Source organism: Carcharhinus amblyrhynchos, chromosome 18 (assembly GCF_965287045.1).
Source record: "Carcharhinus amblyrhynchos chromosome 18, sCarAmb.v2.hapA, whole genome shotgun sequence".
NCBI lineage: Eukaryota > Metazoa > Chordata > Chondrichthyes > Carcharhiniformes > Carcharhinidae > Carcharhinus > Carcharhinus amblyrhynchos.
The window spans coordinates 56,079,688-56,096,967 of record NC_137341.1 but is presented as its reverse complement, the minus strand read 5'-3'; positions in this window follow the sequence as shown (position 1 = coordinate 56,096,967).

Genomic DNA, 17,280 nt, shown 5'->3' with positions numbered 1-17,280 from the left:
GTGTCGAACATCCAGTGCATCCGAAAGCTTGTGGTTTGTGCTACCAAATAAACCTGTTGGACTTTAACCTGGTGTTGTGAGACTTCTTACTGTAGTGACTGGCACTCACTGGCACTGACGCTGCATTCCAGGCAGGCGTGGTGATCTTGGTGGGAGTACTTCCCCTGGAGTGGGCGTAGGGTGCATCCTGCTCGGATCCACTCCATCCCGGCAGTCTGGTCAGAGCTCCTTCGGGGAACGGCAGTGGGTTTCCTGGCTCCCGGCCCTGCAGTCGTTTTGGACCAGGTTCTGGGAGCTGTTCAGACGCATTTCCCCAATGACTGGCACTGGCCAATCAGAGGGAGGCTGCTATTCCCATGGCCTTTCTCTCATGGCTGTTAAAATCTTTAGCCAATCAGGCTCGAGATCTGTCAGGAATGAGGCTGGAATTGTCAGCGCGATTCACGCCATTTTTCCACTGGAACAAACACTCCTGATAAATTCTGGCAAGATCGTCTATCAATGAATTCACTTCATTATAGAGGTTAATAAAGAACCAGCGCACTTCCCCTAGCGTGCATTTTCATTCATTAATTCTATCTTAAATGCAGTTGGAGGTGATAGTTTCCTGGAACTGGTGATAGATTTTCCCTTCTCCATCTTAAAACTGATATTAGAGACTGAGAAAGTAGTGGGACTTGATTGGTTGAAGATTAAACAGAAACACTGGCTGGGATTCTCTCATCCTGCCCGCCTCTCGAATTTTAGTCACCGGTTGCGGAGAAGGTGAAACCCCACTGAGCACTGGGTGGAAATTTCCAGTTTCAGGCCAGCCTGGTTGGAGAATTCCACCCTTTCTGAGTCAGCACCATCCGGTGTAATTCTGATATTTTTGAAAACTCTATGATAACAATCTCGATTTGATTGAAATTGTCTGAAAATTTATTGCAGTTTGATCTTGAACATTACCCCAAGAAACCCAACCTCCAAAACAGACTGTCATTGGGAACAGAAGGAGAGACTATTCTCTCCAAGTCAGTTAGTGTCCGTGTTATCATTCTCTTTGATTTCCAATGTGAAAAACATTTCTGATTTTCCATTCCATCTGTTAACCTGGTGAATCAGTCACAGGTACACCAGGCAGGAACCCTTCCTTCTTCTGTTTTCAATGTTCTAAATATTCAAGTTCACACTCGTGCAGATATAATGATTCAGAATCAAAAATACAATTTCTAAATTTGTAGATGAGTGCAATTTGGTGAGGGAGGGTCAACACTGAGACTGGCTCTGCTAAAACTCACAGAAAGACATTAATGAACTTGCAGGTTGGGTAAAAGTTCACAATGATCCACGAGGTGATTATTGGAAGGTGTGAGAGCAGATTAGCCTGAGGGGCAAAGGGGTCTCAGACTTCAGCGTGGACTGGCTCTGCTGAAAGGCCTGTTTCTGTTGTATGTCCAACGTAATTACATCCAGGCCCAACTATTGGAAAGTACAAAATCCAAATACAGAGCAAAGTATTTCCCTGTTTATTTCCAATCTCTTTAACCTACTGAATAAACAAGTATTTCAATTCATGTAGGAGTCACTCCAGGCACAGGTTATATTTTAAATCATTTATTAGCTGTTGAAATGCACTTTCCTGACAGATATTCTGCTGTGTTTAATAAAAATCCAATGTCAAGAGCTATCTCCAATGTTTGGAGCATCTGCATATCATCATACGGATCCTTGGGCAATCTTAAAAGAGTTTGTTCTAGATACAAATAATAGAGGTCCCTCTAAGATTGACTGCAGAATGGCCACTCCATCTCTCAAGGGAGAACTTTTTTGAATAATGTTTTGAAATTGGCAGGTTGTTTACAGTGGAATTGTTGTACAGATGGTTTTACAACCACTTCAATCCAAGTAAACTGCTCCTTAACGAAAATGTTGAATGTGGTTCTTTATCATGTTTCAATTTTTTGAAAGTATTGCAGTGCTTGTGGAAGAGACGCAGTTTTGGCCAATTATATTTTTGCAAAGCTACAATGATTTTCAATTACAAAAAGCTTTACTAAATCAGCAGAAAAAAATGCTCAGTGAAATTTGAAAAGGAATCAAAAGCAATTTCTTCTTACTGCACAGAGATCCTACAGATAAAAGTTTGATTTATTCCACATTTGCTTCCAGTTTAAAATTCAGCAGTTTTGCTGGATGAATCAATAATAGAGAAGCTTTCTGATGGACGGGTTCTCTGGAGCTGACTTTCTTTTTCCTTCAATATTCTTGTGTAGTCAGGCAATTTCACAGCGCAGGAGGTCAGATCTTCTCTTATCCCTGTCAGTTTTGTTCCCATTTTTATCTTTTAAAAGTGATTGTATATTCCTGCTTCCATCAGAGTTTCTGTTTATTCTGCAATTTATCGTCTTTTCAGTATTTCATTTAAAAATAGTTCCAGACCCAAATCTTTCATTTATTTTAGTTACTGAAATTGAATATTGAGTACTTTTGTTCAGATTCCTGGCATGGTGGCACCTGGTTAGTGCTGCTGCCTCACAGTGCCAGGGACATGGGTTCAATTCCCGGCTTGGGTCACTGTGTGGAGTCTGCACATTCTCCCCGTGTCTGCGTGGGTTTCCTCCAGATAATCCGGTTTCCTCCACAGTCCAAAGATGCGCGGATTAGGAGGATTGACCATGCTAAATTGCCCCTTAGTGTCCAACGATGTACGGGTTAAATGGATTAACCACGGTAATTGTGTGAGGTTAAGGGGATAGAGTGGGGAAAGATACTCAGAGTTGGTGCAGACTCGATGAGCCAAATGGCCTCGCTGCACTTTGGGATTCTATAACTCCTCAATCTTTTTATGTTTGGGTGAAAAAATCCATTAATTTGAATTCATAAATTCTGAGGATTAAACATTGAATGATTTCTTTTCTGAAATAGTGTAACTCTACAAATTGGTGGAAACATTTGAAAATTTTATTTCATGATGAGTGTCTCAGTTGTAGACTTAATGGTAATTACATTTTTCTGGGGTTAGGATGATACTGCTACAATCACTGTTTCAAACAGCAATGACCCTGAATTGCACTGAGGCACATGGCGACAGACTTACCTTTTGCAAAGGGAGCTGTTTGAAAAGGACGTTGTCTCCTTGCAGAGGACCTTCATTTTTTGTGTGGCATCAAACAGTATCACCACTTGAATCCTGTCCTTTTATTTCACAGCAATACGTGTCAGGTGGTCACGGACTGCACGATCTGGGACTAAAACGTGAATACAAAGATTCAACCATTGGATTGGAAATCAAAAACAGTTATTGCAGATTTCACAATAATCTTTATTAACTGTCCATTTATCACCAATTAATATTCAGTTAGATGACTTTCAATAAAACTAATCATTAAAGTAATATTATCCAAAATCAATGGCTCAGTTTTACAGACCTGATAATTTATCTTTGGGAAAGTGTTTAGTTGCAAGTATATATTTTAACTTCATAATCATTTATTCAAACTTCATTTCTCACCTGTGGAAAAGTAACTGTAGCCCATTTAATTTTGCTTTATCACCTGGTCTTAGAATCCCTACAATGCAGAAGGAGGCCATTCGGCCTATCAATCCTGCACCATACCCCCCCCTCACTCCCCCCACCCAGGCCCCATCCCCGTAACATCACCTAATCCCCCTGACACAAAGGAGCAATTTAGCACGGCCAATCCACCTAACCAGCACGTCTTTCAGACTGTGGGAGGAAACCGGAGCACCTGGAGGGAACCCACGCAGACATGGGGAGAACATGCAGACTCTGCACAGACAGTCTGTAATATTACTCCTAATTCAGTAAAAATGAGTTTAAAATTGCCAGCTACACAAAAAGATGGCAAGTATTATCCTGGGTCTAATATGTTTACAATGCAGTTTACAGATCCTGAATTCTCTTTGTTGCCTTCTCCATTCATCTGATATATTTTGGAGAGAATTAAGGTAACAAATACTACAATGAATGGGATTGCTCTTTGGGATTTGGGGAGATTTGCAGAGTAGCATTTCATGGAAAGTGTATTTACCATGTGACCAAACAGGCTGATTTGTAATGTGAGAAACAAGTGAATGGGAGCGGACTGGGCAGAGTGACGGAAACTCAACCAGGGGTATCACCCATCAGACCCGCGACTCTGCTTTCAGGTTAGTCATCCTGCTGCAGGAAAAGCAAGCCACAAGAAACAGAGAAGAACGGCATTTATCTGCTCATTTGTAGATGTGGGAAATCTTCAAATCGGAGTCAGTTTGGGAATCTGAGTTAAATTCCTGGATTTGACTGACATGTGGGAGTTTATCACTGCCAGGTTCACCTGTCCAGCCTGATTGCTGATCAGACAGGGGACTGTCCAGAGGAGGCTGTGTCAGGAGGAGGAAACAGAGGCCTAGACAGGCAGTGGCTACAGTAAGAAGTCTCACAACGCCAGGTTAGAGTCCAACCAGTTTATTTGACAGTAAACCCACAAGCTTTCGGAAACGCTGTACCTTCGTCAAGTGTGTGAAAAGTTCTGATCACAGAAAGGCATATAAAGATACACACAGTTTACAGAATACTGATTGGAATGCAAGTCTTCACAGCTAATCTGCTTTTCAAGTCTTAAAGATGCCGACAACGTGAGTGGAAATAACATTAAGCATCTGTTAAAGAGATGTGTATTGTCTCCAGACAGTACAGTAAGTGAGGTTTTGCAAATCCAGGCAAGTCACGGGGGTTACAGATAGTGCGACATGAACCCAAGATCCCTGTTGAGACCGTCCTCATGTGTGTGGAACTTGGCTATCAGTCTCTGCTCAGCGAATCTGCGCTGTCGTGTGAATTTATCAAAATTCGCTGGATTCCGGGGAAGTGCCGGAAGATTGGAAAACGGCTAATGTTACGCCGCTGTTTAAAAAAGGTAGCAGACAAAAGGCAGGGAATTATAGGCCGGTTAGTTTAACGTCTGTAGTTGGAAAAATGCTAGAATCCGTCATCAAAGAAGAAATAGCGAGGCACCTTGAAAGAATGGTTTGATCGAGCAGACGCAGCACGGATTCGTTAAGGGGAAGTCACATTTGCCGAATTTATTGGATTTCTATGAGGATGTGACTAGTGCGGTAGACAGAGGGGAACTGGTGGATGTGTTTTTAAGTTTCCAAAAGGTGTTTGATAAGGTGCCTCACAAAAGGTTGCTTCAGAAGGTTAGGGGACATGGAGTTGGGGGTAAGGTGTTAGCGTGGATAGAGGATTGGTTGTCTAATAGGAGGCAGAGAGTTGGTATCAATGGGTGCTATTCTGACTGGCGGTTGGTAACTAGTGGAGTGCCGCAGGGATCGGTGCTGGGGCCTCAACTATTTACCATTTATATAGATGATCTGGAGGAGGGGGCTGAGTGTAGGGTGTCGAAATTTGCTGATGACACGAAGATGAGTGGAAAAGCAAATTGTGTGGAGGGTGTGGAAAGTCTGCAGAGGGATCTGGATAGGCTGAGCGAGTGGGCGAGGACCTGGCAGATGGAGTACAATGTTGGCAAGTGTGAGGTTATCCACTTTGGCAGGAATAATAGTAGGAGGGATTACCATGTAAAGGGCGAAAGGCTGCAGCATGCTACGGTGCAGAGGGACCTGGGGGTCCTTGTGCATGAGTCGCAAAAAACCCAGTCTGCAGGTGCAGCAAGTGATCAAGAAGGCGAATGGGATGTTGGCCTTTATAGCGAGGGGGATAGAATATAAAAGTAGGGAGGTCTTGCTGCAACTGTACAGGGCACTGGTGAGGCCACAGCTGGAGTACTGTGTGCAGTTTTGGTCGCTGCACTTGCGCAAGGATATTTTGGCCTTGGAGGGAGTGCAGAGGAGGTTCACTAGGCTGATACCGGAATTGAGGGGGTTGGACTATGAAGAGAGACTAAATAGACTGGGTCTGTACTTGTTGGAGTTTAGAAGGATGAGGGTGGATCTTATAGAGACGTAGAAGATAATGAAGGGGATGGATAGGGTAGAGGTAGAGAGATTCTTCCCGCTTAGAAAGGATAGCAGGACTAGAGGGCACAGCCTCAAGATAAGCCGGGGGCAGTTTAGAACGGAGTTGAGGAGGAACTTCTTCACTCAAAGGGTGGTGAATCTCTGGAATTCTCTGCCCGTTGAAGTGGTGGAGGCTACCTCGCTAAATATATTTAAGTCACGGGTAGATAGGTTTCTGATAGACAAGGGAATTAAGGGTTATGGGGAGAAAGCGGGAAAGTGGAACTGATCCACTTCAGATCAGCCATGATCTTATTGAATGGCGGGGCAGGCTCGAAGGGCTAGATGGCCTACTCCTGCTCCTATTTCTTATGTTCTTATGTTCTTATGTGTGCTGTGAAGGCAGCCTTGGAGATCAGAAGCTGAATGCCCGTGACCGCTGAAGTGTTCGCCAACAGGAAGGGAACAGTCTTGCCTGGCAATTGTTGAGCGATGTTCATTCCTCCGTTGTCGTAGCGTCTGCATGGTCTCCCCAATGTACCATGCTTCATAGAACCACAGAAAATTACAGCTCAGAAACAGGCCTTTTTCCTGGGGGTTCTTTCTACGATGGGTTTCAGGATGCCCTCGATGTAGCCAGAGAGGTTCTCGCACAGGGTCCCATTGCCCGATATGATGGGACGGGAGAACAGGAGAACAGTGACCACAATACCACACAACCCTGCCACAGCAACCTCTGCAAGACATGCCGGATCATCGACATGGATACCATCATCACACGTGAGAATACCATCCACCAGGTACAGGGTAAATACTCTTGCAACTCGGCCAACATTGTCTACCTGATACGTTGCAAGAAAGGATGTCCCGAAGCATGGTACATTGGGGAGACCATGCAGACGTTACGACAACGGATGAATGAACATCGCTCGACAGTCACCAGGCAAGACTGTTCCCTTCCTGTTGGCGAACACTTCAGTGGTCACGGGCATTCAGCCTCTGACCTTCAGGTAAGCATTCTCCAAGGCGGCCTTCACGACACACGACAGCGCAGAGTCGCTGAGCAGAGACTGATAGCCAAGTTCCGCACACATGAGGACGGTCTCAACAGGGATCTTGGGTTCATGTCGCACTATCTGTAACCCCCGTGACTTGCCTGGGTTTGCAAAACCTCACTTACTGTCCTGTCTGGAGACAATACACATCTCTTTAACCTATGCTAATGCTCTCTCCACTCACATTGTCGGCATCTTTAAGACTTGAATAGCAGATTAGTTGTAAAGACTCGCATTCTAATCAGTAATCTGTAAACTGTTTCTGATCAGAACTCTCCACTCCACCTGAGGAAGGAACAGCATTTCCGAAAGTTTATGAGATTACTATCAAATAAACCTGTGGGACTTTAACCTGGTGTTGAGAGATTTCTTACTGTGTTGACCCCAGTCCAACGCCGGCATCTCCACATCAGGCAGTAGCTGACAGGGCCCAGCTGTCAGGGAAGGTGAAGGCTGGGGTGGGATTGGGATTGGATGGGGACAGGGAGAGCAATGGGGGAATGTGGTGTCTGAGCCACCATTCCAGATCCAAAGCTGGGTTTATCTGACCACAAACTGACCTCCAGGCGTAAATGTAATGAAAATGAAGCTCATATTTCCATTATCAGATTTAAAATCCCAAACTGTCTCCCTGCATTGGGCTGGCTGCACTTTGACATCAGACCCGACCCACCCAGTGTGTGTGTGTGTGTGTGTGTGTGTGTGTGTGTGTGTGTGTGTGTGTGTGTGTGTGTGTGTGGGGGGGGGGGGGGGGGGGGCGGGGGGGAGGGGGGGGTAGGTGGGGGAGTGAGGGGGAGGGTATGGTGGGGGGAGTGGGGGGGGTATGGTGGGGGGAGTGGGGGGGTATGGTGGGGGGAGTGGGGGGGGTATGGTGGGGGGGAGTGAGGGGGGCATGGTGGGGGGAGTGGGGGGGGTATGGTGGGGGGGGAGTGGGGGGGTATGGTGGGGGGAGTTGGGGGGGGTATGGTGGGGGGAGTGGGGGGGGTATGGTGGGGGGGGTTAAAACTCCTCCCATGAATGCAATCATCATTATTATTTCACAATGGCTGGCAGGGATTGGGGGATTGGAGGAAATGAAATGCTGTCTTTAATTAATAACCAGGTTCCAATCAAACTGCTTGAAATGTTTCCCAGAAAACTGAACACGAACAAGTGAGATCTGCCCTGATTTTCTATTCCACAGTTGGAGATGCTATCAAATTTCAAAAGATTATTAGAAAGTGGGACGACCATTTTTCTCCACATTAAATATTCTTTCCACGGATTCAGAGTCCTATCCTGTTTCAAATTATAATATCTATATGAGTGTTTGATTTAGGACAGGAGAAGGTACCTCAGCCCCTCGAGTCTGTTCTATCATTCATTAAAGTCACAGCTGATCTGACTTTACCTCAACCCCACAGTCCTGCCTCATCCCAATAACCTTTCACCTCCTGTGTAACCAAGGAACTATCCGCCTTAAAAATATTTAACGACTCTGCTTTCACTGCCTTTTCAGGAAGAGAATTCCAGAGACTCACAATCCTCCCAAAAAATTCTCCTCATCTCAGTTTTAAATGAGCAACTTTTGTTTTTAAACAGTGACCCATAATTCTGAATTCTGCCACGTGAGAAACATCCTTTCCAAATCCATCCTGCTAATACCCCTCATGATCTAAAGGATTCAAATCAAATTGCCTCTTCCTCTTCTAAACTCTAGTGGATACAACACTAACTGCTGCAACTTTTCCTCACAAAACAAACCCCCTCCCATTCCTGGTATTAGTCCGGTAAACCTTTGAAAAGTTTCTGACTCATTTATACCCTTCCTTAAATAAGGTGACCAATACTGTACACTGTCCTCCAGATATGGTCTCACCACTGCTCTGTACATCTGAAGAATAACCCCCCTACTTTTGTATTCAGTTCCCTTGCAATAAACGATAACATTCTATCAGTTTTGGTTGTTATTTGCTGGAACTATATTTCTAACCTTTTACTTTTTATGCACTAAGACAGCCAGATCCCTCTGCGCCTCTGAGCTCTGCAAGCTCTCGCCATTTCATTATTCCTGCCAAGATGAACAATTTCACATTTTCCCACATTATACTCAATTTGCCAGATCTTTGACCACTCACTGGACCTAGAAATATCTTCTGTAATCTCTTTCAGGGACATTCCTGCAATTTTTCTTTTAATTATACTGTTTGAATGTATTAGTGAAAGTGAGTAACCACGTTAAAACGAGCATTTCTATGTTTGAGAAAGATTACTGCTTGCACCTTAGAGAGGTACATGACCCGACATTGCTCTCCATCTCCTTCCCCGTTCTTTGTCCCCTCAGTAAGTGTGGCAGCCAATCCCACTCACCCCATCATCATGCCTCTGCACTAGCCAATCCCAGCCTGGCTCCGCTCCCTCTGCGCGGGATTGGAAGAGCTGTGATTGGGGGCGGGGCTGATGATTTTGGGCTGATTTCCAAATCTCACCGTGACTGACGGCCTCAGATCTGCGTCTCAGTCACATCTTCACACCTCAACGGGCACCAGCCAGTCTGTCTGGAGAAGGAGAATTCATTACAGGTTAATTCAGTGTCTGATCGCTGAGACAATGCAGAGGACCAAATACGGCATGTTCAAAACCAACAAAACTCAGCCAAATGCCAGATGTTCACACATCATCACAAACCAGAATGAGAAATCAGCAACAGACAGGAATTTGGATTGATGGTACTGCCTTGTGGGTGTTACAGTAAGAAGCCTCACAACACCAGGTTAAAGTCCAACAGATTTATTTGGCAGCACAAGTTTTTGGAGCACTGCCCCTTCATCAGGTGGGTGGACAGATGAATTCACAAACAGGACATATACAGACACAAACTCAATTACAAGTCTTTACTGGTGCACAAAGTGCCAGTTGAGGCCATCCTCATATGTGGGGAGCCTGGCTATCAGTTTCTGCTCAACAATCACCGGGCAGGAGTGTTCCCTTCCTGTCGGAAACACTTCAGTGGTCACGGGCATTCAGCCTCTGATCTTCGGGTAAGCATTCTCCAGTACGGCATTCACAACACACAGGGCAGGCTCAAAGGGCCAGATGGCCTACTCCTGCTCCTATTTCTTATGTTCTTATGTAACAACACAGAATGCGAGTCTTTACAGCTAATCTGCTATTCAAGTCTTAAAGATGCCGACAATGTGAGTGGAGAGAGCATTAAGCATCTGTTAAGGAGATGTGTATTGTCTCCAGACAGGACAATCAGCAGAGACTGATAGCCAAGCTCTGCACACACGAGGACGGCCTCAACTGAGACCTTGGGTTCATGTCACAATAACTGTAACCCCCGTGACTTGCCTGGGTTTGCAAAACCTCACTTATTGTCCTGTCTGGAGACAATACACATCTCTTTAACAGATGCTTAATGTTATCTCCACTCACATTGTCTGCATCTTTAAGACTTGAATAGCAGATTAGCTGTAAAGACTCGCATTCTAAACAGTATTCTGTAAACTGTGTGTGCCTTTATATGCCCTGTTTCTGATCAGAACTCTCCACTCCATCTGACGAAGGAACAGCGTTCTGAAAGCTTGCGGCGTTTACTATCAAATAAACCTGTTGGACTTTAATCTGGTGTTGTGAGACTTCTTACTGTTCCCCAAATTCCAGCCTCCTCCTGGGCTGTCAGTTTGACTGTTTTACAGCAGCCAGTGCAGTAAAATTGCCCTGACATGGTCAGTTTACACTGGGTCAGTGGGAACTCTCTCAGTGCAGCCCCCAGCAGCCCCCCACAACCCACGCAGCCCCCAGCAACTCCCCACAGCACCCCTGCAGCCCCCCACAGCCCCCCCTGCAACCCATGCAGCCCCTGCTGCCCCCACCAGCCCCCCCACAGCCCCCCTTAGACCCTTAGAGGATGAGAAGGGGGACTTAGTGGTAGGGGATGGGGAAATGGCTGAGGCCTTGAATAACTTTTTTGTTTCTGTCTTCATGGAGGAGGACGTGAATAATTTGCCGGGTGTTAGAGATGGAAAGATAGTAGGACTGGAGGGCCGGAATGACATTACTGTTACTAGAGAGGCGGTGCTCGACAGACTGGAGGGACTGATTGTGGACAAGTCCCCAGGACCGGATGGAATGCATCCGAGGGTTCTGAAAGAAATGGCGGTGGTGATAGTGGATGCCTTGGTGGTTATTTTCCAAACGTCACTGGATTCCGGGGAAGTGCCGGAAGATTGGAAAACGGCTAATGTTACGCCATTGTTTAAGAAGGGTGCCAGGCAAAAGGCAGGAAATTATAGGCCGGTTAGTTTAACGTCTGTTGTAGGAAAAATGTTAGAATCCGTCATCAAGGAGGAAATAGCGAGTCATCTTGAGGAGAATTGCTTGATAGAGCAGACGCAGCACAGTTTCGTTAAGGGGAAGTCGTGTCTGACGAATTTATTGGAGTTCTATGAGGATGTGTCTAGGGCGGTGGATAGAGGAGAGCCAGTGGATGTGGTCTTTCTAGATTTTCAGAAGGCGTTTGACAAGGTACCTCACAAGAGGTTATTGCAGAAGGTAAGGGGGCATGGAGTTGGGGGTAGGGTGTTAGCGTGGATAGAGGATTGGTTGTCAAATAGGAGGCAGAGAGTGGGGGTCAACGGGTGCTATTCGGATTGGCGGATGGTGACTAGTGGAGTGCCCCAGGGGTCGGTGCTGGGGCCTCAGCTTTTTACCATTTATATAGATGATCTGGAGGAGGGAACCGAGTGCAGGGTGTCGAAATTTGCTGATGACACCAAGATTGGTGGAACGGCAAATTGTGCGGAGGGTGTGGAGAGTCTGCAGAAGGATCTAGATAGGCTGGGCAAATGGGCCAGGAAATGGCAAATGGAATTTAATGTTGGCAAGTGCGAGGTGGTCCACTTTGGTAGGAATAATGGTAGGAAGGACTATTACTTACGGGGCGAAAAACTGCAGCAGGCGACGGTGCAGAGGGACCTCGGGGTCCTTGTGCATGAGTCGCAAAAACCCAGCTTGCAGGTGCAGCAGGTGGTCAGGAAGGCGAATGGGATGCTGGCCTTCATAGCGAGGGGGATTGAATATAAAAGTAGGCGAGGGGATTAAGGGTTATGGGGAGAGGGCGGGAATGTGGAACTGAGCCACGACAGATCAGCCATGATCTTATTGAATGGTGGGGGCAGGCTCGAAGGGCTAGATGGCCTTCTCCTGCTCCTATTTCTTATGTTCTTATGTTCCTGCAGCCCCCTGCAAACCTCCCCCACCGCCCCCCGCAGCCCCCAACAGCCCTCCACAGCCCCCCTGCTGCCCCCAACAGGCCCCCCACAGCCCCTAGCAGCCCTCAGTAGATCTGGGCACCGGAGATTTCAGCAGAGTTTTCCAGAGCAGGGAACTATAAACTCCTATTCTTCCTGGAGGATATCTTTCTCCAAGTTAGTCAGAGTTATGGCCATTGGTTACTGGTTGTGTCTTTAAGCTGCTGATTAATTTCTGGGTAATGTTCCATCCACTCTCACTGTTCAGTTGTTTAACCCTGGGTGGGGTTGTGGGTGAAACAGTTTCATTGCAGTCATTGGTTTCTGGATGTGTCTTTGGAGCTGGAGGGTTGGGAGTGGCAGACAATCTGGGAGCAGCGAGAATGGGAAGACCAGACACCAGAGACCAGAGTTGGAGCAAACACTCAGAGGGTATTCCTGACTTATCGATGGATGGAACAGGCTGGAAGAGCCCAGTGACCACTTCCTGCTCCGAAATCCCATTGTGACAGAGCAATAATTAATCACCGAGGAGGCAATTCACTGAATGTGATTAAAAACACCAACTTCATCAAACCCTGTGATCCAAACGATCAAAACAACCTCAACAGCAGCACCTTTACTGAACAGTTTCTTAATGTGACAATCAGCAAAACCCAGAAATAATTTACAATTTATAACATCCCAAAACACCTTACAAAAAAGTGATCAAATAGCTTAGCACCAAGTCCCAATGGCAGCTATCGGGGTGTAACTTATACCCCGGGTCAAAGAGCAAGGAATGTTTTAAAGAAGAGTAAGCACGGTGGTTTGCACTGCTGCTTCACAGCTCCAGGGACCTGGGTTCGATTCCCGGCTCAGATCACTGTCTGTGTGGAGTTTGTACATTCTCCTCATGGGTAGGGCCTGGGTGGGATTGTGTTCGGTGCAGACTCGATGGGCCAAAGGGCCTCTTTCTGCACTGTTCTATGATTCTATGAGTAGGCAGATCAGCCATGATCTTATTGAATGGCGGGGCAGGCTCGAAGGGCTAGATGGCCTACTCCTGCTCCTATTTCTTATGTTCTTATGTTCTTATGTTCTTATGTTTCTGAGGGAACTCCTGAATCATCTGTTGCTGTGTTTTGTGCTGGAATGGAATGGGAGTTTGTCAATGTCAGGGGAAAGTGTCGGACATCATAAAGTCTGGCAGTCTGACGGAAACTGTGCAAGGCACCAGTTAGACCACAGCTGGACACTGAACAGTTTTGCTCCCCTTATCTAAGCAATGATATACTGGCATTGGAATCAGTCTGGCAAAGGCTCATGAGAGTGATCCCGGGTATGGAGGGATTTTCTTATAAGGGGAGGTTAAGGAGGTTGGGCCTGTGTTCATTGGAGTTTAGAAGAATGAGAGGCGACCTTATTGAGACGCATTGGATTCTCGGAGAGTTTGACAGGGTCAGTGCTGAATGGTTGTTTGCCCTGTAGGAGAGTCTGGGACCAAAGAGTGTTATCACAATAAGGCAACATCCATAAGAACATAAGAAATAGGAGCAGGAGTAGGCCATCTAGCCCCTCAAGCCTGCCCCGCCATTCAATAAGATCATGGCTGATCTGTCGTGGCTCAGTTCCACTTTCCCGCCCTCTCACGGCTTTAAATTAAGGGGTGGTAGTTATAGGACTGATGTCAGGGGTAGATTCTTTACCCAGAGGGTGGTGAGGGATTGGAATGCCCTGCCTGCTGCAGTTGTAAATGCGCCTAGTTTGGGGGCGTTTAAGAGATCTGTGGATAGGTTTATGGACGAAATGGGATTGGTTTAGATTAGTGGGTTAGTGTTGTTTTTTTTTAAAAAGCTGGTCGGCGCAACATCGTGGGCCGAAGGGCCTGTTCTGTGCTGTAATGTTCTATGTTCTATGTTCTATGTTCTCCCCATAACCCTTAATCCCCTCGCCTATCAAAAACCCATCAACCCGCGTCTTAAAAATATTTAGTGAGGCAGCCTCCACCACTTCAACGGGCAGAGAATTCCAGAGATTCACCACCCTTTGAGTGAAGAAGTTCCTCCTCAACTCCGTTCTAAACCGCCCCCCCCTTTATCTTGAGGCTGTGCCCCCTAGTCCTACTGTCCTTTCTGAGCAGGAAGAGTCTCTCCACCTCTATCCTATCCATCCCATTCATCATCTTATACGTCTCAATGAGATCTCCCCTCATTCTTCTAAACTCTAACGAGTACAAGTCTAGTTTATTCAGCCTCTCCTCATAGTTCAACTCCCTCAACTCCGGTATCAGCCTAGTAAACCTCCTCTGCACTCCCTCCAAGGCCAAAATATCCTTGCGTAAGTGTGGCGACCAAAACTGCACACAGTACTCCAGCTGCGGCCTCACCAATGCCCTATACAGCTGCAGCAAGACCTCCCTACTTTTATATTCAATCCCCCTCGCTAAGAAGGCCAGCATCCCATTCGCCTTCCTGACCACCTGCTGCACCTGCAAGCTGGGTTTTTGCGACTCATGCACAAGGAGCCCCAGGTCCCTCTGCACCGTCGCATGCTGCAGTTTTTCGCCACGTAAGTAATAGTCCTTCCTACCATTCTTCCTACCAAAGTGGACCACCTCACACTTGCCAACATTAAATTCCATTTGCCATTTCCTGGCCCATTCGCCCAGCCTATCTAGATCCTTCTGCAGACTCTCCACACCCTCCGCACAATTTGCCGTTCCCCCAATCTTGGTGTCATCAGCAAATTTCGACACCCTACACTCGGTTCCCTCCTCCAGATCATCTATATAAATGGTAAAAAGCTGAGGCCCCAGCACCGACCCCTGGGGCACTCCACTAGTCACCAACCGCCAATCCGAATAGCACCCATTAACCCCCACTCCCTGCCTCCTATTTGACAACCAATCCTCTATCCACACTAACTCCCTACCCCCAACTCCATGTCCCCTGACCTTCTGCAATAACCTCTTGTGAGGTACCTTGTCAAACGCCTTCTGAAAATCAAGAAACACCACATCCACCGGCTCTCCTCTATCCACCGCCCTAGACACATCCTCATAGAACTCCAATAAATTCGTCAGACACGACTTCCCCTCAACGAAACGGTGCTGCGTCTGCTCTATCAAGCAATTCCCCTCAAGATGACTCGCTATTTCCTCCTTGATCACGGATTCTAACATTTTTCCTACAACAGACGTTAAACTAACCGGCCTATAATTCCCTGCCTTTTACCTGCCACCCTACTTAAACAACGGCGTAACATTAGCCGTTTTCCAATCTTCCAGCACTTCCCCGGAATCCAGCAACGTTTGGAAAATAACCACCAAGGCATCCACTATCACCTCCGCCATTTCTTTCAGAACCCTCGGATGCATTCCATCCATTTCAGATAGAAATAGGGAAGAATTTCTTCTCTCGGAGGAGAGTGAATCTGTGGCAAGTTTTGAAATTGCAAAAGTGTTGTTTGATAGACAAGGGGATTAAGGGTTATGGGGAGAAAGCGGGAAAGTGATCAGCCATGATCTTATTGAATGGCGGGGCAGGCTCGAAGGGCTAGATGGCCTACTCCTGCTCCTATTTCTTATGTTCTTATGGATAAACGAGGCTAAGGAATCAGCATTGTGGCACAAAGTCTCAGCGAAATGTTGTGACCAATTTGTGAAAAGTTGATTCATTTCAAAATCTCAACACTTCCTGAATGTTTGCCAATCCTCCCAGACCCATTTGTATAAAACCTGACACTGACCCAACCCTCCAATTAGTTTCCCAGTCCCTCTTCAATCTACTAATTCCTCTTGATCACTCGGTAAATCTCGATAAAAGTACAGCAGCCACGTTACCGCAGGATTCAGAGTGAAATGTTTACACCGGATTTACGTCACACACTGTGTCCCGTCTGGGGAAGGGACAGATTTATGTTAACACAGCCAATCAGAGTCAGCCTGTTCCAGACTGTGTACAGGAGCATCAGAGACATAACACCCCCACCCCCCCAAACACACACATAACCCCCCCCACAAACACACATAATCCCCCCACACACACATAACCCCCCCACAAACACACATAATCCCCCCCCAAACACACACATATCCCCCCCCAAACACACACATAATCCCCCCCCACACACACACATAATCCCCCCCCCACACACACACATAATCCCCCCCCCACACACACATAATCCCCCCCACACACACACACATAATCCCCCCCCACACACACACATAATCCCCCCCCACACACACACATAATCCCCCCCCCACACACACACATAATCCCCCCCACACACACACATAATCCCCCCCCACACACACACATAATCCCCCCCCACACACACACATAATCCCCCCCCACACACACACATAATCCCCCCCCACACACACACATAATCCCCCCCCCCACACACACACATAATCCCCCCCCACACACACACATAATCCCCCCCACACACACACATAATCCCCCCCACACACACACATAATCCCCCCCCCACACACACACATAATCCCCCCCCCACACACACACATAATCCCCCCCCACACACACACATAATCCCCCCCCACACACACACATAATCCCCCCCCACACACACACATAATCCCCCCCCACACACACACACATAATCCCCCCCCACACACACACATAATCCCCCCCCACACACACACATAATCCCCCCCCACACACACACATAATCCCCCCCCACACACACACATAATCCCCCCCCCAAACACACACATAATCCCCCCCCCACACACACACATAATCCCCCCCCACACACACACATAATCCCCCCCCCACACACACACATAATCCCCCCCCACACACACACATAATCCCCCCCCCAAACACACACATAATCCCCCCCCCCACACACACACATAATCCCCCCCCCACACACACACACATAATCCCCCCCCACACACACACATAATCCCCCCCCACACACACACATAATCCCCCCCCCACACACACACATAATCCCCCCCCACACACACACATAATCCCCCCCCCACACACACATAATCCCCCCCCCAAACACACACATAATCCCCCCCCACACAC